This window comes from Oncorhynchus mykiss, chromosome 2 (genome assembly GCF_013265735.2).
Source record: "Oncorhynchus mykiss isolate Arlee chromosome 2, USDA_OmykA_1.1, whole genome shotgun sequence".
NCBI lineage: Eukaryota > Metazoa > Chordata > Actinopteri > Salmoniformes > Salmonidae > Oncorhynchus > Oncorhynchus mykiss.
In genome coordinates this window covers 93044873-93068668 of record NC_048566.1, presented here as the reverse complement: position 1 = coordinate 93068668, position 23796 = coordinate 93044873, and the positions used below count along the sequence as shown (strand labels likewise).

Sequence of the window (23796 nt, the reverse complement as noted above, 5' to 3'; positions counted from 1 at the left end):
AGCACTCCTCCCAACCCCTATTTTACGCTGCTGCTACTCTCTGTTTATCATGTATGCATAGTCACTATAACTATACATTCATATACATACAACCTCAAATGGCCTGACCAAAAAGTGCCCCAGCACATTGGCTACCGGGCTATCTGCATTGTGTCCTGCCACCCACAACCCGCCAACCCCTCTTTTACGCTACTGCTACTCTCTGTTCATCATATATGCATAGTCACTTTAACCATATCTACATGTACATACTACCTCAATAGGCCTGACTAACCGGTGCCTGTATGTAGCCTCACTACTTTTATAGCCTCACTACTTTTATAGCCTCGCTACTGTTATTTTTCACTGTTATTTTACTGTTGTTTTTATTTCTTTACTTACCTATTGTTCACATAATACCTTGTTTGCACTGTTGGTTAGAGCCTGTAAGTAAGCATTTCACTGTAAGGTTTACACCTGTTCTATTCGGCGCAAGTGACAAATACACTTTGATTTGATTAAAGATATATATGTACATGGCCACACCTCTGAATTGTGAACACTTTTGGTACGTCAAAAGATTCTAAAAGTGTAATTTCCTCAGAAAGCGTCTCAGTCATCCAGTGGCTTCATCCCCAGGGAGGCCTTCCAGAGACTGTTAGATGAGCTGGACAGGATCAAACAGGTATTTATTATTTATCTCTACGACGATGTTCATTTCTTCAAAACTATGCAGTTGGCAGACTGTCATTCTAACTCCAAGCAGACTTTCATCATTTGCCTTTGTGCTTGCATTTGCAACTGAAGCAAACATTTGGACAGAAGCAAATCTGAAAAGTTATTGTGAAAGGAGACTGAACAGCAAATTGAAGTCATTGTTTCCCTCTGTAGCATCCTCCATTGCCTGAGTACTCGTCTAAGTTCCTGCACATAGGTTCAGTTTATCTTCAGTCAGCATTATGTCACTGCGGTGGGGAATGTGGCCCTGGCCAATGTTATATACATCTGTGTGAGTTCACTATGTCACAAGTTCACAATGTCACAATATTTAATGAATTAACATAGATGTTTGTGTTTCTGCTTGATCCTAACAGCTCTTAGTTACGACACTAGCCTGGAATCCTAACTGACATGCTTTGTTTCACCATAACAATACTGAAACAGAGCTTATCAGTTAAGATTCCAGGCTACTTATTCACAGTAATATTGTTGATAGAGATGCTTTAGTGAATGTACACTACTATGCTTTGTACACTCTATGAAGGGCCTGTTCATCCTGTAAATTGCTTGACAACTTAAAAGGAGGGCTCGTCCGGGATTTGAACCCGGGACCTCTCGCACCCTAAGCGAGAATCATACCCCTAGACCAACGAGCCTCTCATAGGTTCAACAACCAAGAGTTTAAATTACACTGCATGCCACGTGCATGAGGAATTCCTCTCAAGTTAATGTTGCATGCTCAGTCAAACTGCTCAGAGACGGCCACCTAGTGGCTATTCTAGACTCTACACAAACACAGACATGTTGATCAAATGGAAACAGATGGAGGACTCATCATGGACATAACGCATTTTAAAGTAGTCAACTGGGTGGGTTTTCCTATGAGTTGGGAGGAATCAGTCAATGAAGAAGAAGACAATTGACTACTTTAAAATGGAGATAATATAAGTCCTCTATTTATCTCTGTTATTGATCATCATTAGAGTCGATTAGAAAGGCAGTAGATATAGGCCCTGACCCATTTTGTTCACCTTCTCTGCATTTGATGTCTCTGGTCTAAAAATGAGTGTGCATGAGGGTGCATTGTATCCCATTTTATTTTTTAGAAAATGTGTAAGGTCAAAGGTCATGTACGGTATATGCATGTTTTATGTCTTCTGTATATGCATGTATTAAGTATTCTGTATATGCATGTATTATGTCTACTGTATATGCATGTATTATGTCTACTGTATATGCATGTATTATGTCTACTGTATAAGCATGTATTATGTCTACTGTATATGCATGTATTATGTCTACTGTATATGCATGTATTATGTCTACTGTATATGCATGTATTATGTCTACTGTATATGCATGTATTATGTCTACTGTATATGCATGTATTATGTCTACTGTATATGCATGTATTATGTCTACTGTATATGCATGTATTATGTCTACTGTATATGCATGTATTATGTCTACTGTATATGCATCTAAGCATCATAAATGTTCCTCTAGAATCTCCTGGTGATTGACTGTGAGTAGAATCTCTGAACGAGACAACTACTATTTAGAGGCTCAACATTTAAGGCCATTTGAACGTAAAATGTACTACAAGTAGTAGTTACAAGTAGACATTAGTTACTGTGCTTGCAGGGCACTGCCGACATGAATGACTCATGTATAGCAGGTATGGGTCTTGCACAGTTTATGTCAATAGCTCTGTGCAATTCACAGACTTTATATGTATCTCTGTCACAGGAGGTTGGTGGCACCTTAATTGGGGAGGACCGGCCCGTGGTAATGACTGGAGGGGAATCGGTGGAATGGTATCAAATACATCAAACAGATGGTTTGATGCCATTCCATTTGCTCCGTTCCAGCCATTATTATGAACCGTCCTCCCCTCAGCAGCCTCCACTGATCTGTTTTTTCAGACAATCAACTGTTTCTTCATCCTTTACTACCTGCTGGAGATGGCGCTGAAGGCATTTGGCTGGAAAGGATATATGTCATATGGGAGTAACGTGTTTGATGGATCTCTCACAGTTCTTTCACTGGTAGGTGCAGTTCAGTATTATATACTGTATGCAAGGATAATGCAGGATCCATTTTGAAGCATGGGCAACTTTGAGAAGATTCTAGTTGATGTATCTATATTACCGTCTGTCACACAATTCAAAGTCACTCGTTGACATTACGACACTGTACATTATATTTCACACTGACTGGATATTGTTTTATATCTCTGTTTTATCAAAGGGTAAAGATATGCATATTTGCTACTTACAGTCTGCCATTTTCCTTTTGGTAAGATTTTCCTACCCACTTTGTTTGTGATCTTTCAATATTCTAACTCACTTAGGACAACCCTAAATACATCTATCACATATTTTCTCAAAAGGTGGGCTCATCTGGGATTTAAACCCAAGACTACTCACACCCTAAGAGAGAAGCATACCCTTAAACCAACAAGCCTGATTAGCGAAACCCACCCGATCGTTACACTTCTCCCATCCCCTTCACCTCATCAGCCTGTGAGTTAACTTCCATAATCTGTGATGTGGCAGGTTTTGGCTATTAGACTGCCCTCTAGTGGTAACTGACACTTTTGGGTGAGTTTTACATACATCGAGTGCACAAAACATTATGAACACCTGCTCTTTCCATGACATAGACTGATCAGGTGAATCCTGCTGAAGTCGATCATCCCGTATTGATGTCACCTGTTAAATTCAGTTCAATCAGTGTAGATGAAGGGGAGGAGACAGGTTAAAGATGAAGGGGAGGAGACAGGTTAAAGGAGGATTTTTAAGCCTTGAGACGTATTCTGTATGTGTGCCATTCAGAAGGTGAATGGACAAGACAAAATATTGAAGTGCCTTTGAATGGGGTATGATAGTAGGTGCCAGGCGCAATGGTCTGAGTGTGTCAAGAACTGCAATGCAGCTGTTTTTTTCACTCTCAACAGTTTCCCGTGTGTGTCAAGAATGGTCCGCCACCCAAAGGACATCCAACCAACTTGACACAACTGTGACCAACCATGGTAACATGATGGATGGGTACAGCACTCAACTCGACATCAGAAGGTTCCTAGAGAGACCAGCTCTCAGAGAAAAGACACAACTGCATTGGAGTCAACATGGGACAGCATCCCTGTGGAACACTTTAGACACCCTGTAAAGTCCATGCCCCTGACGAATTTAGGCTTTTCTGATGGCAAAAGGGAATGCAACTCAATATTAGGAAGGTGTTCTTATTGTTTAGTACACTCAGTGTATATTTCATTGTCAGATTTGCAAATGAAACCATTGTCTGTAGTTGACATCTTTCTTAAGTGCTGTAGGTTATCATTTGCATTATGAGGACTGAAGCCTATCCAGGACTTTAGTGTTACAGCTGCAAATAAAACCATATGGAAGTTTCTCCGTGGCTGACAGAAAAGAGTATTTATCTAATTAGGCTTGTCAGTTATACGACCAGTCGTTCACCTTGTTCTCATAATACAAACATTGTCGACATTGGTATCCTGTGAGCCTGCTATTTGTTATAGAAACCTGCACATGACTGAATGTCACTGTTTCTGCTGAATATGCACAGTCATCTCCACTTTCCCAAGTAGACAACCATTACCTTGGACAGTACCCTGAGCCGGTAGTGTTCAGAAAAGTAGGGCTCGTCCGGGATTTGAACCCGGGACCTCTCGCACCCAAAGCGAGAATCATACCCCTAGACCAACGAGCCTTGTTTAAAGAAAGGTAAACACAGACTATAATTTTGCTCCCATCTGCCCTGTAACTGATGTCAAGCGTGTGTGAAATCTGAGGTGTGTCCTTAGTGAAACTTTGTTACTTTACTCACCTCTACTGGTGATGATGTATACTGCATCATCACTATAGTAAAGTTCTGACCTGTAGAAAACATTACATTTGTCTGTTATACGAGGCCATATATCGTATTATGTATGGTATATATTTCCTCTGATATATAAGTCAATAATATATTGTCCAAGGCATATTCAACACAAAAGAGCTGAAATATCCAGTAGAACTATAACCATACCTTAACATATTCCGGAACACTTTACTTGACCCCTTTGTCATAGGTCATAAGGGCTGTCCCGACCATTTTATGTGCTGCTTATTGTAGTCTTCAGCGAAAAAGTAACAAAGAATTGCCTGAATTTGTTTGGATTTTTTTAAATGTATTTTATTTAACCTTTATTTAACTAGGCAAATCAGTTAAGAATAAATGATTGTTTACAATGACGGACTACCAAAAGGAAAAAGGCCTCCTGAGGGGACAGGGGACTGGGATTTAAAAAATAAATACAATATAAACATAGGATGACACACACATCACAACAAGCGTGACACAACACCACATGTAAAGCACTATCAGAACAACAAAAGGCATAGGAACCCTACATTTAAGTGAGATGTGTGTAGATTATGAAGATGAACTCGCTGAGAAGATTTAAGGATGGAGCAAAATGTAAGCTTTCCTTTCCTTTATTTTCTTAGTCTCCTGTTATAAACTTGTTGAGCAACATTGTGGTGATGATGGAGAGTTTCCCCCTGCTACTTAGGGGGGTTCATTCTGGAACAGACAATTACAGGGCTCCAAAAGAAACACCTTTCTATTGGGGGACACAGGGACATGGTAAGTTCTTCAAAATCGCTCGCTCTCTCTCTCTCTCTCTCACACACATACACAGAGTAAGATCATTCAATTAAGCCCATGTTCTCTACATGTTTCCCTTCATACAGATGAGGAGCTGTACATTCAACAGGTTGTGGTCCTCAACGAAGATGCTGTACATGTAGGAATAACTTGTTATTTTCCACCATGAGCTGCTTTTGAAATACAGTTTCTGTACATTACTTTGTTTATCAACACTTTTATAGTACATTTGTTTACATTCCTTATGGGCACCGGCGCTGAAGAAGGCTCCGGACATGGAGCTGAGTTGACCCTTGTGCCTGGTCTGGGCCGGCGCAGAAGATATCTCCTCCCATGGAGCGGGACAGAACGCTGTGCCTGGACTGACTTTTTCCTAGCCACCGTGCTTCTACACCTGCATTGCTTGCTGTTTGGGGTTTCAGGCCGAGTTTCTGTACAGCACTTTGTGACATCTGCTGATGTAAGAAGGACTTTATAAATAAATGTTATTGATTGATAACCCTTTATTTAGCAGATGTCAATCCAGACATCCATCCTGAGGAGACATTTGGGCGTCAGGGCAGCTTTTGAGCTGCTGCACTGTCAGAGCCAGGAACCTACCTTCTCTGAGGATGTTACCGTGTAAGACAGGACCCCTTTGTGGTGTTTATTTTCTTATTATACAACAGGTTATAACATAGATGCCATCATGAAGGTGAGATGGTTCCCTACTTACCTGAAACAACATACTGTAATACATAGTGTTAAACAACGTTATGTTTTATGAAGTTATATATGTACATGGCCACACCTCTGAATTGTGAACAAGATTCTAAAAGATTCTAAAAGTGTAATTTCCTCAGAAAGCGTCTCAGTCATCCAGTGGCTTCATCCCCAGGGAGGCCTTCCAGAGACTGTTTGATGAGCTGGACAGGATCAAACAGGTATTTATTAGTTATCTCTACGACGATGTTCATTTCTTCAAAACTATGCAGTTGGCAGACTGTCATTCTAACTCCAAGCAGACTTTCATCATTTGCCTTTGTGCTTGCATTTGCAACGGAAGCAAACATTTGGACAGAAGCAAATCTGAAAAGTTATTGTGAAAGGAGACTGAACAGCAAATTGAAGTCATTGTTTCCCTCTGTAGCATCCTCCATTGCCTGAGTACTCGTCTAAGTTCCTGCACATAGGTTCAGTTTATCTTCAGTCAGCATTATGTCACTGTGGTGGGGAATGTGGCCCTGGCCAATGTTATCTGCATCTGTGTGAGTTCACTATGTCACAAGTTCACAATGTCACAATATTTAATGAATTAACATAGATGTTTGTGTTTCTGCTTGATCCTTACAGCTCTTAGTTATGACACTAGCCTGGAATCCTAACTGACATGCTTTGTTTCACCATAACAATATTGAAACCGAGCTTATGAGTTAAGATTCCAGGCTACTTATTCACAGTAATATTGTTGATAGAGATGCTTTAGTGAATGTACACTTCTATGCTTTGTACACTCTATGTTAACCTGTTCAGTCTGTAAGTTGCTTGACAACTTAAAAGGAGGGCTCGTCCGGGATTTGAACCCGGGACCTCTCGCACCCTAAGCGAGAATCATACCCCTAGACCAACGAGCCTGTCACCCGGTTAACAACCAAGAGTTTAAATTCCACTGCATGCCACGTGCATGAGGAATTCCTCTCAAGTTGATGCTGTTGCATGCTCAGTAAAACTGCTCAGAGACGGCCACCTAGTGGCTATTCTAGACTCTGCACAAACACAGACATGTTGATCAAATGGAAACAGAGGACTCAGCATGGATTTAAAGCATTTTAGAATGGACATTGCAATTGAGGGCTTCCACCATTTTTAAAGTAGTCAACTGGGTGGGTATTCCTATGAGTTGGGAGCAATCAGCCAATGAAGAAGAATACAATTGACTACTTTAAAATGGAGATAATATAAGTCCTCTATCTATCTCTGTTTTTGATCATCATTAGATTCGATTGGAAAGGCAGTCGATATTGGCCCTGACCTATTTTGTTCACCTTCTCTGCATTTGATGTCTCTGGTCTAAAAATGAGTGTGCATGAGGGTGCATTGTATCCCATTTTATTTTTTGAAAATGTGTAAGGTCAAAGGTCATGTACGGTATATGCATGTATTATGTCTACTGTATATGCATGTATTATGTCTACTGTATATGCATGTATTATGTCTACTGTATATGCATGTATTATGTCTACTGTATATGCATGTATTATGTCTACTGTATATGCATGTATTATGTCTACTGTATATGCATCTAAGCATCATAAATGTTCCTCTAGAATCTCCTGGTGATTGACTGTGAATAGAATCTCTGAACCAGACAACTACTATTTAGAGGCTCAACATTTAAGGCCATTTGAACGTAAAATGTACTACAAGTAGTAGTTACAAGTAGACATTAGTTACTGTGCTTGCTGGGCACTGCCGACATGAATGACTCATGTATAGCAGGTATGGGTCTTGCACAGTTTATGTCAATAGCTCCGTGCAATTCACAGACTTTATATGTATCTCTGTCAAAGGAGGTTGGTGGCACCTTAATTGGGGAGGACCGGCCCGTGGTAATGACTGGAGGGGAATCGGTGGAATGGTATCAAATACATCAAACAGATGGTTTGATGCCATTCCATTTGCTCCGTTCCAGCCATTATTATGAACCGTCCTCCCCTCAGCAGCCTCCACTGATCTGTTTTTTCAGACAATCAACTGTTTCTTCATCCTTTACTACCTGCTGGAGATGGCGCTGAAGGTGGTAGCATTTGGCAGGACACAATATATGTCCTATGGGTGTAACGTGTTTGATGGATCACTCACAGTTCTTTCACTGGTAGGTGCAGTTCAGTATTATATACTGTATGTAAGGATAATGCAGGATCCATTTTGAAGCATGGGCAACTTTGAGAAGATTCTAGTTGATGTATCTATATTACCTTCTGTCACACAATTCAAAGTCACTCATTGACATTACGACACTGTACATTATATTTCATACTGACTGGATATTGTTTTATATCTCTGTCTTACCAAAGGGTACAGATATGCATATTTGCTACTTACAGTCTACCATTTTCCTTTGGTAAGATTTTTCTCACCCACTTTGTTTGTGATCTTTCAATATACTAACTCACTTAGGACAACCCTAAATACATCTATCACATATTTTCTCAAAAGGTGGGCTCATCTGGGATTTAAACCCAGGACTACTCACACCCTAAGAGAAAAGCATACCCTTAAACCAACAAGCCTGCTTAGGGAAACCCACCCGATCGTTACACTTCTCCCATCCCCTTCAAATCAAATCAAATCAAATCAAATCAAATTTTATTTGTCACATACACATGGTTAGCAGATGTTAATGCGAGTGTAGCGAAATGCTTGTGCTTCTAGTTCCGACAATGCAGTAATAACAAGTAATCTAACTAACAATTCCAAAACTACTGTCTTGTACACAGTGTAAGGGGATAAAGAATATGTACATAAGGATATATGAATGAGTGATGGTACAGAGCAGCATAGGCAAGATACAGTAGATGGTATCGAGTACAGTATGTACAAATGAGATGAGTATGTAAACAAAGTGGCATAGTATAGTATAAAGTGGCTAGTGATACATGTATTACATAAGGATACCGTCGATGATATAGAGTACAGTATATACGTATGCATATGAGATGAATAATGTAGGGTAAGTAACATTTATATAAGGTAGCATTGTTTAAAGTGGCTAGTGATATATTTACATCATTTCCCATCAATTCCCATTATTAAAGTGGCTGGAGTTGAGTCAGTGTCAGTGTATTGGCAGCAGCCACTCAGTGTTAGTGGTGGCTGTTTAACAGTCTGATGGCCTTGAGATAGAAGCTGTTTTTCAGTCTCTCGGTCCCAGCTTTGATGCACCTGTACTGACCTCGCCTTCTGGATGATAGCGGGGTGAACAGGCAGTGGCTCGGGTGGTTGATGTCCTTGATGATCTTTATGGCCTTCCTGTGACATCGGGTGGTGTAGGTGTCCTGGAGGGCAGGTAGTTTGCCCCCGGTGATGCGTTGTGCAGACCTCACTACCCTCTGGAGAGCCTTACGGTTGAGGGCGGTGCAGTTGCCATACCAGGCGGTGATACAGCCCTCCAGGATGCTCTCGATTGTGCATCTGTAGAAGTTTGTGAGTGCTTTTGGTGACAAGCCAAATTTCTTCAGCCTCCTGAGGTTGAAGAGGCGCTGCTGCGCCTTCTTCACGATGCTGTCTGTGTGAGTGGACCAATTCAGTTTGTCTGTGATGTGTATGCCTGTGAGTTAACTTCCATAATCTGTGATGTGGCAGGTTTTGGCTATTAGACTGCCCTCTAGTGGTAACTGACACTTTTGGGTGAGTTTTACATACATCGAGTGCACAAAACATTATGAACACCTGCTCTTTCCATGACATAGACTGATCAGGTGAATCCTGCTGAAGTCGATCATCCCGTATTGATGTCACCTGTTAAATTCAGTTCAATCAGTGTAGATGAAGGGGAGGAGACAGGTTAAAGGAGGATTTTTAAGCCTTGAGACGTATTCTGTATGTGTGCCATTCAGAAGGTGAATGGACAAGACAAAATATTGAAGTGCCTTTGAATGGGGTATGATAGTAGGTGCCAGGCGCACCGGTTTGAGTGTGTAAAGAACTGCAATGCAGCTGTTTTTTTCACTCTCAACAGTTTCCCGTGTGTGTCAAGAATTGTCCGCCACCCAAAGGACATCCAACCAACTTGACACAACTGTGACCAACCATGGTAACATGATGGATGGGTACAGCACTCAACTCGAAATCAGAAGGTTCCTAGAGAGACCAGCTCTCAGAGAAAAGACACAACTGCATTGGAGTCAACATGGGACAGCATCCCTGTGGAACACTTTAGACACCCTGTAAGTCCATGCCCCTGACGAATTGAGGCTTTTCTGATGGCAAAAGGGAATGCAACTCAATATTAGGAAGGTGTTCCTATTGTTTAGTACACTCAGTGTATATTTCATTGTGGGATTTGCAAATGAAACCATTGTATGTGGTTGACATCTTTCTTAAGTGCTGTAAGTTATCATTTGCATTATGAGGACTGAGGCCTGTCCAGGACTTTAGTGTTACAGCTGCAAATAAAACCATATGGAAGTTTCTCCGTGGCTGACCGAAAATAGTATTTATCTAATTAGGCTTGTCAGTTATACGACCAGTCGTTCGCCTTGTTCTCATAATACAAACATTTTCGACATTGGTATCATGTGAGCCTGCTATTTGTTATAGAAACCTACACATGACTGAATGTCACTGTTTCTGCTGAATATGCACAGTCATCTCCACTTCCCCAAGTAGACAACCATTATCTTGGACAGTACCCCGAGCCGGTAGTGTTCAGAAAAGAAGGGCAACATTGTGGTGATGATGGAGAGTTTCCCCCTGCTACTTAGGGGTTTCATTCTGGAACAGACAATTACAGGGCTCCAAAAGAAAAACCTTTCTATTGGGGGACACAGGGACATGGTAAGTTCTTCAAAATCGCTCGCTCTCTCTCTCTCTCTCTCACACACATACACAGAGTAAGATCATTCAATTAAGCCCATGTTCTCTACATGTTTCCCTTCATACAGATGAGGAGCTGTACATTCAACAGGTTGTGGTCCTCAACGAAGATGCTGTACATGTAGGAATAACTTGTTATTTTCCACCATGAGCTGCTTTTGAAATACAGTTTCTGTACATTACTTTGTTTATCAACACTTTTATAGTACATTTGTTTACATTCCTTATGGGCACCGGCGCTGAAGAAGGCTCCGGACATGGAGCTGAGTTGACCCTTGTGCCTGGTCTGGGCCGGCGCAGAAGATATCTCCTCCCATGGAGCGGGACAGAACGCTGTGCCTGGACTGAGTTTTTCCTAGCCACCGTGCTTCTACACCTGCATTGCTTGCTGTTTGGGGTTTCAGGCCAAGTTTCTGTACAGCACTTTGTGACATCTGCTGATGTAAGAAGGGCTTTATAAATAAATGTTATTGATTGATAACCCTTTATTTAGCAGATGTCAATCCAGACATCCATCCTGAGGAGACATTTGGGCGTCAGGGCAGCTTTTGAGCTGCTGCACTGTCAGAGCCAGGAACCTACCTTCTCTGAGGATGTTACCGTGTAAGACAGGACCCCTTTGTGGTGTTTATTTTATTATTATACAACAGGATATTACAGAGATGCCATCATGAAGGTGAGATGGTTCCCTCCTTACCTGAAACAACATACTGTAATACATAGCGTTCTAACTTCCACGACGCATATAAGGCCCTGCTCCGCTCTCCTTTCGGAAAAGCTGACCACGACTTCATTAGGTTGATCCCTGCCTACAGACAGAAACTGAAACAAGAATCTCCCGCGCTGAGGTCTGTTCAACGCTGGTCCGACCAATCTGATTCCACACTCCAAGACTGCTTCCATCACGTGGACTGGGATATGTTTCGTATTGCATCAAACAACAACATTGACGAATACGCTGATTCGGTGAGCGAGTTCATTAGAACGTGCGTTGAAGATGTCGTTCCCATAGCAACGATTAAAACATTCCCAAACCAGAAACCGTGGATTGATGGCAGCATTCGCGTGAAACTGAATGCGCGAACCACTACTTTTAATCAGGGGAAGGTGACCGGAAACATGACAGAATACAAACAGTGTAGCTATTCCCTCTGCAAGGCAATCAAACAAGCTAAGCGTCAGTATAGAGACAAAGTAGAATCTCAATTCAACGGCTCAGACACAAGAGGTATGTGGCAGGGTCTACAGTCAATCACGGATTACAAAAAGAAAACCAGCCCCGTCACGGACCAGGATGTCTTGCTCCCAGGCAGACTAAATAACGTTTTTGCCCGCTTTGAGGACAATACAGTGCCACTGTCACGGCCCGCAACCAAAACATGCGGACTCTCCTTCACTGCAGCTGACGTGAGGAAAACATTTAAACGTGTCAACCCTCGCAAGGCTTCAGGCCCAGACGGCATCCCCAGCCACACCCTCAGAGCATGCGCAGACCAGCTGGCTGGTGTGTTTACGGACATATTCAATCAATCCCTATCCCAGTCTGTTGTTCCCACATGCTTCAAGAGGGCCACCATTGTTCCTGTTCCCAAGAAAGCTAAGGTAACTGAGCTAAACGATTACCGCCCCGTAGCACTCACTTCCGTCATCATGAAGTGCTTTGAGAGACTAGTCAAGGACCAAATCACCCCCACCCTACCTGAAACCCTAGACCCACTCCAATTTGCTTCACGCCAAAATAGGTCCACAGACGATGCAATCTCAACCACACTGCACACTGCCCTAACCCATCTGGACAAGAGGAATACCTATGTGAGAATGCTGTTCATCGACTACAGCTCGGCATTTAACACCATAGTGCCCTCCAAGCTCGTCATCAAGCTCGAGACCCTGGGTCTCGATCCCGCCCTGTGCAACTGGGTACTGGACATCCTGACGGGCCGCCCCCAGGTGGTGAGGGTAGGCAACAACATCTCCACCCCGCTGATGCTCAACACTGGGGCCCCACAAGGGTGCGTTCTGAGCCCTCTCCTGTACTCCCTGTTCACCCACGACTGCGTGGCCACGCACGCCTCCAACTCAATCATCAAGTTTGAGGACGACACAACAGTGGTAGGCTTGATTACCAACAACGAGGAGACAGCCTACAGGGAGGAGGTGAGGGCCCTCGGAGTGTGGTGTCAGGAAAATAACCTCACACTCAACGTCAACAAAACTAAGGAGATGATTGTGGACTTCAGGAAACAGCAGAGGGAACACCCCCCTATCCACATCGATGGAACAGTAGTGGAGAGGGTAGTAAGTTAAGTTCCTCGGCGTACACATCACAGACAAACTGAATTGGTCCACCCACACAGACAGCATTGTGAAGAAGGCGCAGCAGCGCCTCTTCAACCTCAGGAGGCTGAAGAAATTTGGCTTGTCACCAAAAGCACTCACAAACTTCTATAGATGCACAATCGAGAGCATCCTGTCGGGCTGTATCACCGCCTGGTACGGCAACTGCTCCGCCCACAACCGTAAGGCTCTCCAGAGGGTAGTGAGGTCTGCACAACGCATCACCGGGGGCAAACTACCTGCCCTCCAGGACACCTACACCACCCAATGTCACAGGAAGGCCATAAAGATCATCAAGGACAACAACCACCCGAGCCACTGCCTGTTCACCCCGCTATCATCCAGAAGGCGAGGTCAGTACAGGTGCATCAAAGCTGGGACCGAGAGACTGAAAAACAGCTTCTATCTCAAGGCCATCAGACTGTTAAACAGCTACCACTAACATTGAGTGGCTGGTGCCAACACACTGACTCAACTCCAGCCACTTTAATAATGGGAATTGATGGGAAATGATGTAAAATATATCACTAGCCACTTTAAACAATGCTACCTAATATAATGTTTACATACCCTACATTATTCATCTCATATGCATACGTATATACTGTACTCTATATCATCGACTGTATCCTTATGTAATACATGTATCACTAGCCACTTTAACTATGCCACTTTGTTTACATACTCATCTCATATGTATATATTGTACTCAATACCATCTACTGTATCTTGCCTATGCCGCTCTGTACCATCACTCATTCATATATCTTTATGTACATATTCTTTATCCTACACTTGTAGTAAGGTAGTAGTTTTGGAATTGTTAGCTAGATTACTTGTTGGTTATTACTGCATTGTCGGAACTAGAAGCACAAGCATTTCGCTACACTCGCATTAACATCTGCTAACCATGTGTATGTGACAAATAAAATTGGATTTGATTTGATTTGAATAAAATTTGATTTGAATTGATTTTTTAAACAATGTTATGTTTTATGAAGATATATATGTACATGGACACACCTCTGAATTGTGAACACTTTTGGTACGTCAAAAGATTCTAAAAGTGTAATTTCCTCAGAAAGCGTCTCAGTCATCCAGTGGCTTCATCCCCAGGGAGGCCTTCCAGAGACTGTTAGATGAGCTGGACAGGATCAAACAGGTATTTATTATTTATCTCTACAACGATGTTCATTTCTTCAAAACTATGCAGTTGGCAGACTGTCAGTCTAACTCCAAACAGACTTTCATCATTTGCCTTTGTGCTTGCATTTGCCACGGAAGCAAACATTTGGACAGAAGCAAATCTGAAAAGTTACTGTGAAAGGAGACTGAACAGCAAATTGAAGTCATTGTTTCCCTCTGTAGCATCCTCCATTGCCTGAGTACTCGTCTAAGTTCCTGCACAAGGTTCAGTTTATCTTCATTCAGCATTATGTCACTGTGGTGGGGAATGTGGCCCTGGCCAATGTTATCTGCATCTGTGTGAGTTCACTATGTCACAAGTTCACAATGTCACAATATTTAATGAATTAACATAGATGTTTGTGTTTCTGCTTGATCCTTACAGCTCTTAGTTACGACACTAGCCTGGAATCCTAACTGACATGCTTTGTTTCACCATAACAATATTGAAACCGAGCTTATGAGTTAAGATTCCAGGCTACTTATTCACAGTAATATTGTTGATAGAGATGCTTTAGTGAATGTACACTACTATGCTTTGTACACTCTATGTTGGCCTGTTCATACTGTAAGTTGCTTGGCAACTTAAAAGGTGGGCTCGTCCGGGATTTGAACCCGGGACCTCTCGCACCCTAAGCGAGAATCATACCCCTAGACCAACGAGCCTGTCAAACAGTTAACAACCAAGAGTTTAAATTCCACTGCATGCCACGTGCATATGAAATTCCTCTCAAGTTGATTCTGTTGCATGCTCAGTAAAACTGCCAAGAGACGGCCACCTAGTGGCTATTCTAGACTCTGCACAAACACAGACATGTTGATCAAATGGAAACAGAGGACTCATCATGGATTTAAAGCATTTTAGAATGGACATTGCAATTGAGGGCTTCCACCATTTTAAAGTAGTCAACTGGGTGGGTATTCCTATGAGTTGGGAGCAATCAGCCAATGAACAAGAATACAATTGAGTACTTTAAAATGGAGATAATATAAGTCCTCTATTTATCTCTTTTATTGATCATCATTAGAGTCGATTAGAAAGGCAGCAGATATAGGCCCTGGCCCATTTTGTTCACCTTCTCTGCATTTGATGTCTCGGGTCTAAAAATGAGTGTGCATGATGGTGCATTTTATCCCATTTTATTTTTAGAAAATGTGTAAGGTCAAAGGTCATGTACGGTATAGGCATGTATTATGTCTACTGTATATGCATCTAAGCGTCATAAATGTTCCTCTAGATTCTCCTGGTGATTGACTGTGAGTAGAATCTCTGAACCAGACAACTACTATTTAGAGGCTCAACATTTAAGGCCATTTGAACGTAAAATGTACTACAAGTAGTAGTTACAAGTAGACATTAGTTACTGTGCTTGCTGGGCACTGCCGACATGAATGACTCATGTATAGCAGGTATGGGTCTTGCACAGTTTATGTCAATAGCTCCATGCAATTCACAGACTTTATATGTATCTCTGTCACAGGAGGTTGGTGGCACCTTAATTGGGGAGGACCGGCCCGTGGTAATGACTGGAGGGGAATCGGTGGAATGGTATCAAATACATCAAACAGATGGTTTGATGCCATTCCATTTGCTCCGTTCCAGCCATTATTATGAACCGTCCTCCCCTCAGCAGCCTCCACTGATCTGTTTTTTCAGACAATCAACTGTTTCTTCATCCCCTTCTCCTCATCAGCCTGTGAGTTAACTCCCAGAATCTGTGATGTGGCAGGTTTTGGCTATTAGACTGCCCTCTAGTGTTAACTGACACTTTTGGGTGAGTTTTACATACACCGAGTGCACAAAAACATTAGGAACACCTGCTCCGTCCATGACATAGACTTACCAAGTCTGTCATAGACTGTATGTAGTCTGTCACGTGGACTGTGTGTAAAGTCTGTAAGTCATTTGACTTCTTAAAAGGAGGTCTCGTCCGGGATTTGTATCACATCCGGCCGTGATTGGGAGTCGCATTGGGCGGTGCACAATTGGCCCAGCGTCGTCCGAGTTTGGCCAGGGTAGGCCGTCATTATAAATGAGAATTTGTTCTTAACTGACTTGCCTAGTTAAATAAAGGTTACATAAAAAATGTAAATAAATAGTCTGTGTTTACAAAACATTATGAACACCTGCTCTTTCCATGACATAGACTGATCAGGTGAATCCAGCTGAAGTCTATCATCCCGTATTGATGTCACCTGTTAAATTCAGTTCAATCAGTGTAGATGAAGGGGAGGAGACAGGTTAAAGAAGAAGTTTTAAGTCTTGAGACGTATTCTGTATGTGTACCATTCAGAGGGTGAATGGACAAGACAAAATATTGAAGTGCCTTTGAATGGGGTATGATAGTAGGTGCCAGGTGCACCGGTCTGAGTGTGTCAAGAACTGCAATGCTGCTGTTTTGTTCATTCTCAACAGTTTCCCGTGTGTGTCAAGAATGGTCCGCCACACAAAGGACATCCAACCAACTTGACACAACTGTGACCAACCATGGTAACATGATGGATGGGTACAGCACTCAACTCGACATCAGAAGGTTCCTAGAGAGACCAGCTCTCAGAGAAAAGACACAACTGCATTGGAGTCAACATGGGACAGCATCACTGTGGATCACTTTCGACACCCTGTAAAGTCCATGCCCCTGACGAATTGAGGCTTTTCTGATGGCAAAAGGGAATGCAACTCAATATTAGGAAGGTGTTCTTATTGTTTAGTACACTCAGTGTACAGTACATTGTCAGATTTGCAAATGAAACCATTGTCTGTGGTTGACATCTTTCTTAAGTGCTGTAGGTTATCATTTGCATTATGAGGACTGAGGCATATCCAGGACTATAGTGTTACAGCTGTAAATAAAACCATATGGAAGTTTCTCCGTGGCTGACAGAAAAGAGTATTTATCTAATTAGGCTTGTCAGTTATACGACCAGTCGTTCAGCTAGTTCTCATAATACAAACATTGTTGACATTGGCATCCTGTGAGCCTGCTATTTGTTATAGAAACCTACACATGACTGAATGCCACTGTTTCTGCTGAATATGCACAGTCATCTCCACTTTCCCAAGAAGACTATCATTATCTTACCCACTGGCTCCATGTCATCTATAAGACCCTGCTAGGTAAAGTCCCCCCTTATCTCAGCTCGCTGGTCACCATAGCATCACCCACTGTAGCACACGCTCCAGCAGGTATATCTCTCTGGTCACCCCCAAAACCAATTCTTTCTTTGGCCGCCTCTCCTTCCAGTTCCCTGCTGCCAATGACTGGAACGAACTACAAAAATCTCTGAAACTGGAAACACTTATCTCCCTCACCAGCTTTAAGCACCAGCTGTCAGAGCAGCTCACAGATTACTGCACCTGTACATAGCCCACCTATAATTTAGCCCAAACAACTGCCTCTTTCCCTACTGTATTTAATTAATTTATTTATTTTGCTCCTTTGCACCCCATTATTTGTATTTATATTTTGTACATTCTTCCACTGCAAATCTACCATTCCAGTGTTTTACTTGCTATATTGTATTTACCTTGCCACCAAGGCCTTTTTTTTGCCTTTACCTCCCTTCGCACCTCATTTGCTCACATTGTATATAGACTTGTTTCTACTGTATTATTGACTGTATGTTTGTTTTACTCCATTTGTAACTCTGTGTCGTTGTATGTGTCGAAATGCTTTGCTTTATCTTGGCCAGGTCGCAATTGTAAATGAGAACTTGTTCTCAACTTGCCTACCTGGTTAAATAAAGGTGAAATAAATAAAAAATAAAATATTCTTGGACAGTTCAACGACCCTGTAGTGTTTAGAAAAAAAGGGCTCGTCCGGGATTTGAACCCGGGACCTCTCGCACCCAAAGCGAGAATCATACCCCTAGACCAACGAGCCTTATTGAAAGAAAGGTAAACACAGACTATAAGTTCTGCTCCCATCTGCCCTGTCACTGATGTCAAGCGTGTGTGAAATCTGAGGTGTGTCCTTAGTGAAACTTTGTTACTTTACTCACCTCTACTGGTGATGATGTATACTGCATCATCACTATAGTAAAGTTCTGACCTGTAGAAAACATTACATTTGTCTGTTATACGAGGCCATATATCGTATTATGTATGGTATATATTTCCTCTGATATATAACTCAATAATATATTGTCCAAGGCATATTCAACACAAAAGAGCTGAAATATCCAGTAGAACTATAACCATACCTTAACATATTCCAGAACACTTTACTTGACCCCTTTGTCATAGGTCATAAGGGCTGTCCCGACCATTTTATGTGCTGCTTATTGTAGTCTTCAGCGAAAAAGTAACAAAGAATTGCCTGAATTTGTTTGGATTTTTTTAAATGTATTTTATTTAACCTTTATTTAACTAGGCAAATCAGTTAAGAATAAATGATTGTTTACAATGACGGACTACCAAAAGGAAAAAGGCCTCCTGAGGGGACAGGGGACTGGGATTTAAAAAATGAAATACAATATAAACATAGGATGACACACACATCACAACAAGAGTGACACAACACCACATGTAAAGCACTATCAGAACAACAAAAGGCATAGGAACCCTACATTTAAGTGAGATGTGTGTAGATTATGAAAATGAACTCGCTGAGAAGATTTAAGGATGGAGCAAAATGTAAGCTTTCCTTTCCTTTATTTTCTTAGTCTGCTGTTATAAACTTGTTGAGCAACATTGTGGTGATGATGGAGAGTTTCCCCCTGCTACTTAGGGGGGTTCATTCTGGAACAGACAATTACAGGGCTCCAAAAGAAACACCTTTCTATTGGGGGACACAGGGACATGGTAAGTTCTTCAAAATCGCTCGCTCTCTCTCTCTCTCTCTCACACACATACACAGAGTAAGATCATTCAATTAAGCCCATGTTCTCTACATGTTTCCCTTCATACAGATGAGGAGCTGTACATTCAACAGGTTGTGGTCCTCAACGAAGATGCTGTACATGTAGGAATAACTTGTTATTTTCCACCATGAGCTGCTTTTGAAATACAGTTTCTGTACATTACTTTGTTTATCAACACTTTTATAGTACATTTGTTTACATTCCTTATGGGCACCGGCGCTGAAGAAGGCTCCGGACATGGAGCTGAGTTGACCCTTGTGCCTGGTCTGGGCCGGCGCAGAAGATATCTCCTCCCATGGAGCGGGACCGAACGCTGTGCCTGGACTGACTTTTTCCTAGCCACCGTGCTTCTACACCTGCATTGCTTGCTGTTTGGGGTTTCAGGCCGAGTTTCTGTACAGCACTTTGTGACATCTGCTGATGTAAGAAGGGCTTTATAAATAAATGTTATTGATTGATAACCCTTTATTTAGCAGATGTCAATCCAGACATCCATCCTGAGGAGACATTTGGGCGTCAGGGCAGCTTTTGAGCTGCTGCACTGTCAGAGCCAGGAACCTACCTTCTCTGAGGATGTTACCGTGTAAGACAGGACCCCTTTGTGGTGTTTATTTTCTTATTATACAACAGGTTATAACATAGATGCCATCATGAAGGTGAGATGGTTCCCTACTTACCTGAAACAACATACTGTAATACATAGTGTTAAACAACGTTATGTTTTATGAAGTTATATATGTACATGGCCACACCTCTGAATTGTGAACAAGATTCTAAAAGATTCTAAAAGTGTAATTTCCTGGAATGGAAACAGAGGACTCAGCATGGATTTAAAGCATTTTAGAATGGACATTGCAATTGAGGGCTTCCACCATTTTTAAAGTAGTCAACTGGGTGGGTATTCCTATGAGTTGGGAGCAATCAGCCAATGAAGAAGAATACAATTGACTACTTTAAAATGGAGATAATATAAGTCCTCTATCTATCTCTGTTTTTGATCATCATTAGATTCGATTGGAAAGGCAGTCAATATTGGCCCTGACCTATTTTGTTCACCTTCTCTGCATTTGATGTCTCTGGTCTAAAAATGAGTGTGCATGAGGGTGCATTGTATCCCATTTTATTTTTAGAAAATGTGTAAGGTCAAAGGTCATGTACGGTATATGCATGTATTATGTCTACTGTATATGCATGTATTATGTCTACTGTATATGCATGTATTATGTCTACTGTATATGCATGTATTATGTCTACTGTATATGCATGTTGTCATGTATTGTCATGTTGTGTCTTTCTGTCCTTTCCTTTCACCCTGTCTCCCTCTGCTGGTCGTATTAGGTTACCTTTTCTCCCCCGCTTTCCCCCAGCTGTTCCTTGTCTCCTCCTGACTACCTCGTCACCCCGTTTCCCACCTGTTCCCTTTTTCCCTCTGATTAGTCCCCTATATCTCTCTCTGTTTTTGTTCCTGTCCTTGTCGGATTCTTGTTTGTTGTGTTTCATGCCTGAGCCAGACTATCGTCATGTTTGCTGTAACCTTGTCCTGTCCTGTCGGAATCTGCCGGTCTATCTGAGCCTACCTATGTTTGGTTATTAAAGAAGCTCTGTTTAAGTTAGTTCGCTTTTGGGTCCTCATTCACTCACCGTAACAGAAGAATCCGACCAAGAATGGACCCAGCAACTTCGGATCCTCTCCACTCAGCCGTCGAGATCCAGGGAGCGATGCTAGGCAGACACGAGCAGGAATTGTCTGCTGCTCGACATGCCGTTGAGACCCTGGCCACCCAAGTCTCCAACCTCACAGAACAGGTTCACCATCTCCGCCTCGATCCAGCCGGCTTTGCTCGCTCGTCTTCTGGAGGGTCTCCGCGCAGAGGTAAAGGATGAGATTCTCTCCCGGGAGGTTCCTTCCAGCGTGGATTCCTTGATTGAACTCGCTATTCGCATTGAGCGACGGGTTGATCTTCGTCACCGAGCTCGTGGAAAGGAGCTCGCGTTCTCCGTTGCCCCCCTCTCCGCATCACTACCATCTTCCTCTGCCGGCTCGGGAGCTGAGCCTATGCAGCTGGGAGGTATCCGCATCTCGACTAAGGAGAGGGAACGGAGAATCACCAACCGCCTCTGTCTCTATTGCGGTTCTGCTGGTCATTTTGTCACTTCATGTCCAGTAAAAGCCAGAGCTCATCAGTAAGCGGAGGGCTACTGGTGAGCGCTACTACTCCTGTCTCTCCTTCAAGATCCTGCACTACCTTGTCGGTCCATCTACGCTGGACCGGTTCGTCAGCTTCCTGCAGTGCCTTAATAGACTCTGGGGCGGAGGGCTGTTTTATGGACGAGACCTGGGCTCGGGAACATGACATTCCTCTCAGACAGTTAAGGGAGTCCACGGCCTTGTTCGCCCTGGATGGTAGTCCTCTCCCCAGGATTCAGCGTGAGACGCTACCTTTAACCCTCACTGTTTCTGGTAATCATAGCGAAACCATTTCTTTTTTGATTTTTCGTTCACCTTTTACACCTGTTGTTTTGGGCCATCCCTGGCTAGTTTGTCATAATCCTTCCATTAATTGGTCTAGTAATTCTATCCTCTCCTGGAACGTCTCTTGTCATGTGAAATGTTTAATGTCTGCTATCCCTCCTGTTTCCTCTGTCTCTTCTTCACAGGAGGAGCCTGGTGATTTGACAGGGGTGCCGGAGGAATATCACGATCTGCGCACGGTGTTCAGTCGGTCCAGGGCCACCTCTCTTCCTCCACACCGGTCGTATGATTGTAGTATTGATCTCCTTCCGGGAACCACTCCCCCCCGGGGTAGACTATACTCTCTGTCGGCTCCCGAACGTAAGGCTCTCGAGGATTATTTGTCTGTAGCTCTTGACGCCGGTACCATAGTCCCCTCCTCCTCTCCCGCCGGAGCGGGGTTTTTTTTTGTCAAGAAGAAGGACGGGTCTCTGCGCCCCTGCATAGATTATCGAGGGCTGAATGACATAACAGTTAAGAATCGTTATCCGCTTCCTCTTATGTCTTCAGCCTTCGAGATCCTGCAGGGAGCCAGGTTTTTCACTAAGTTGGACCTTCGTAACGCTTACCATCTCGTGCGCATCAGGGAGGGGGACGAGTGGAAGACGGCGTTTAACACTCCGTTAGGGCACTTTGAATACCGGGTTCTTCCTTTCGGCCTCGCTAACGCTCCAGCTGTCTTTCAGGCATTAGTCAATGATGTCCTGAGAGACATGCTGAACATCTTTGTTTTCGTTTACCTTGACGATATCCTGATTTTTTTCACCGTCACTCCAGATTCATCTTCAGCACGTTCGACGTGTCCTCCAGCGCCTTTTAGAGAATTGTCTTTTTGTGAAGGCTGAGAAGTGCACTTTTCATGCCTACTCCGTCACATTTCTCGGTTCTGTTATTTCCGCTGAAGGCATTAAGATGGATCCCGCTAAGGTCCAAGCTGTCATTGATTGGCCCGCCCCTAAGTCACGCGTCGAGCTGCAGCGCTTTCTCGGCTTCGCGAACTTCTATCGTCGTTTCATCCGTAATTTCGGTCAGGTGGCAGCTCCTCTCACAGCCCTTACTTCTGTCAAGACGTGCTTTAAGTGGTCCGTTTCCGCCCAGGGAGCTTTTGATCTCCTCAAGAATCGTTTTACATCCGCTCCTATCCTTGTTACACCTGACGTCTCTAGACAGTTCGTTGTCGAGGTTGACGCGTCAGAGGTGGGCGTGGGAGCCATTCTTTCTCAGCGCTCCCTCTCTGACGACAAGGTCCACCCATGCGCGTATTTTTCTCATCGCCTGTCCCCGTCGGAACGTAACTATGATGTGGGAAACCGCGAACTGCTCGCCATCCGGTTAGCCCTAGGCGAATGGCGACAGTGGTTGGAGGGGGCGACCGTTCCTTTTGTCGTTTGGACTGACCATAGGAACCTTGAGTACATCCGTTCTGCCAAACGACTTAATGCGCGTCAGGCGCGTTGGGCGCTGTTTTTCGCTCGTTTCGAGTTCGTGATTTCTTATCGTCCGGGCTCTAAGAACACCAAGCCTGATGCTTTATCTCGTCTCTTCAGTTCTTCAGTAGCCTCCACTGACCCCGAGGGGATTCTCCCTGAGGGGCGTGTTGTCGGGTTGACTGTCTGGGGAATTGAGAGGCAGGTAAAGCAAGCGCTCACTCACACTCCGTCGCCGCGCGCTTGTCCTAGGAACCTTCTTTTCGTTCCCGTTCCTACTCGTCTGGCCGTTCTTCAGTGGGCTCACTCTGCCAAGTTAGCCGGCCACCCTGGCGTTCGGGGTACGCTTGCTTCCATTCGCCAGCGTTTTTGGTGGCCCAGCCGGGAGCATGACACGCGTCGTTTCGTGGCTGCTTGTTCGGTCTGCGCGCAGACTAAGTCCGGTAACTCCCCTCCTGCCGGCCGTCTCAGGCCGCTTCCCATTCCCTCTCGACCGTGGTCTCACATCGCCTTAGATTTTGTCAC

General features: G+C 43.3%; 5 non-coding genes across 5 annotated transcripts; all 5 read right to left on the bottom strand.

The window, feature by feature from the left end:
• Nucleotides 1-1283: 1283 nt before the first annotated feature.
• trnap-agg lies at nucleotides 1284-1355 on the bottom strand. The gene has a single exon. It is a non-coding gene; the product is annotated as a tRNA-Pro (tRNA).
• Nucleotides 1356-4359: 3004 nt separating this feature from the next.
• Nucleotides 4360-4431, bottom strand: trnap-ugg. The gene has a single exon. It is a non-coding gene; the product is annotated as a tRNA-Pro (tRNA).
• A 2480-nt stretch (nucleotides 4432-6911) lies between these two features.
• On the bottom strand, nucleotides 6912-6983 carry trnap-agg. The gene has a single exon. It is a non-coding gene; the product is annotated as a tRNA-Pro (tRNA).
• An 8080-nt stretch (nucleotides 6984-15063) lies between these two features.
• trnap-agg lies at nucleotides 15064-15135 on the bottom strand. Its single transcript has one exon. It is a non-coding gene; the product is annotated as a tRNA-Pro (tRNA).
• Nucleotides 15136-18281: 3146 nt separating this feature from the next.
• trnap-ugg lies at nucleotides 18282-18353 on the bottom strand. Its single transcript has one exon. It is a non-coding gene; the product is annotated as a tRNA-Pro (tRNA).
• Nucleotides 18354-23796: the final 5443 nt, after the last annotated feature.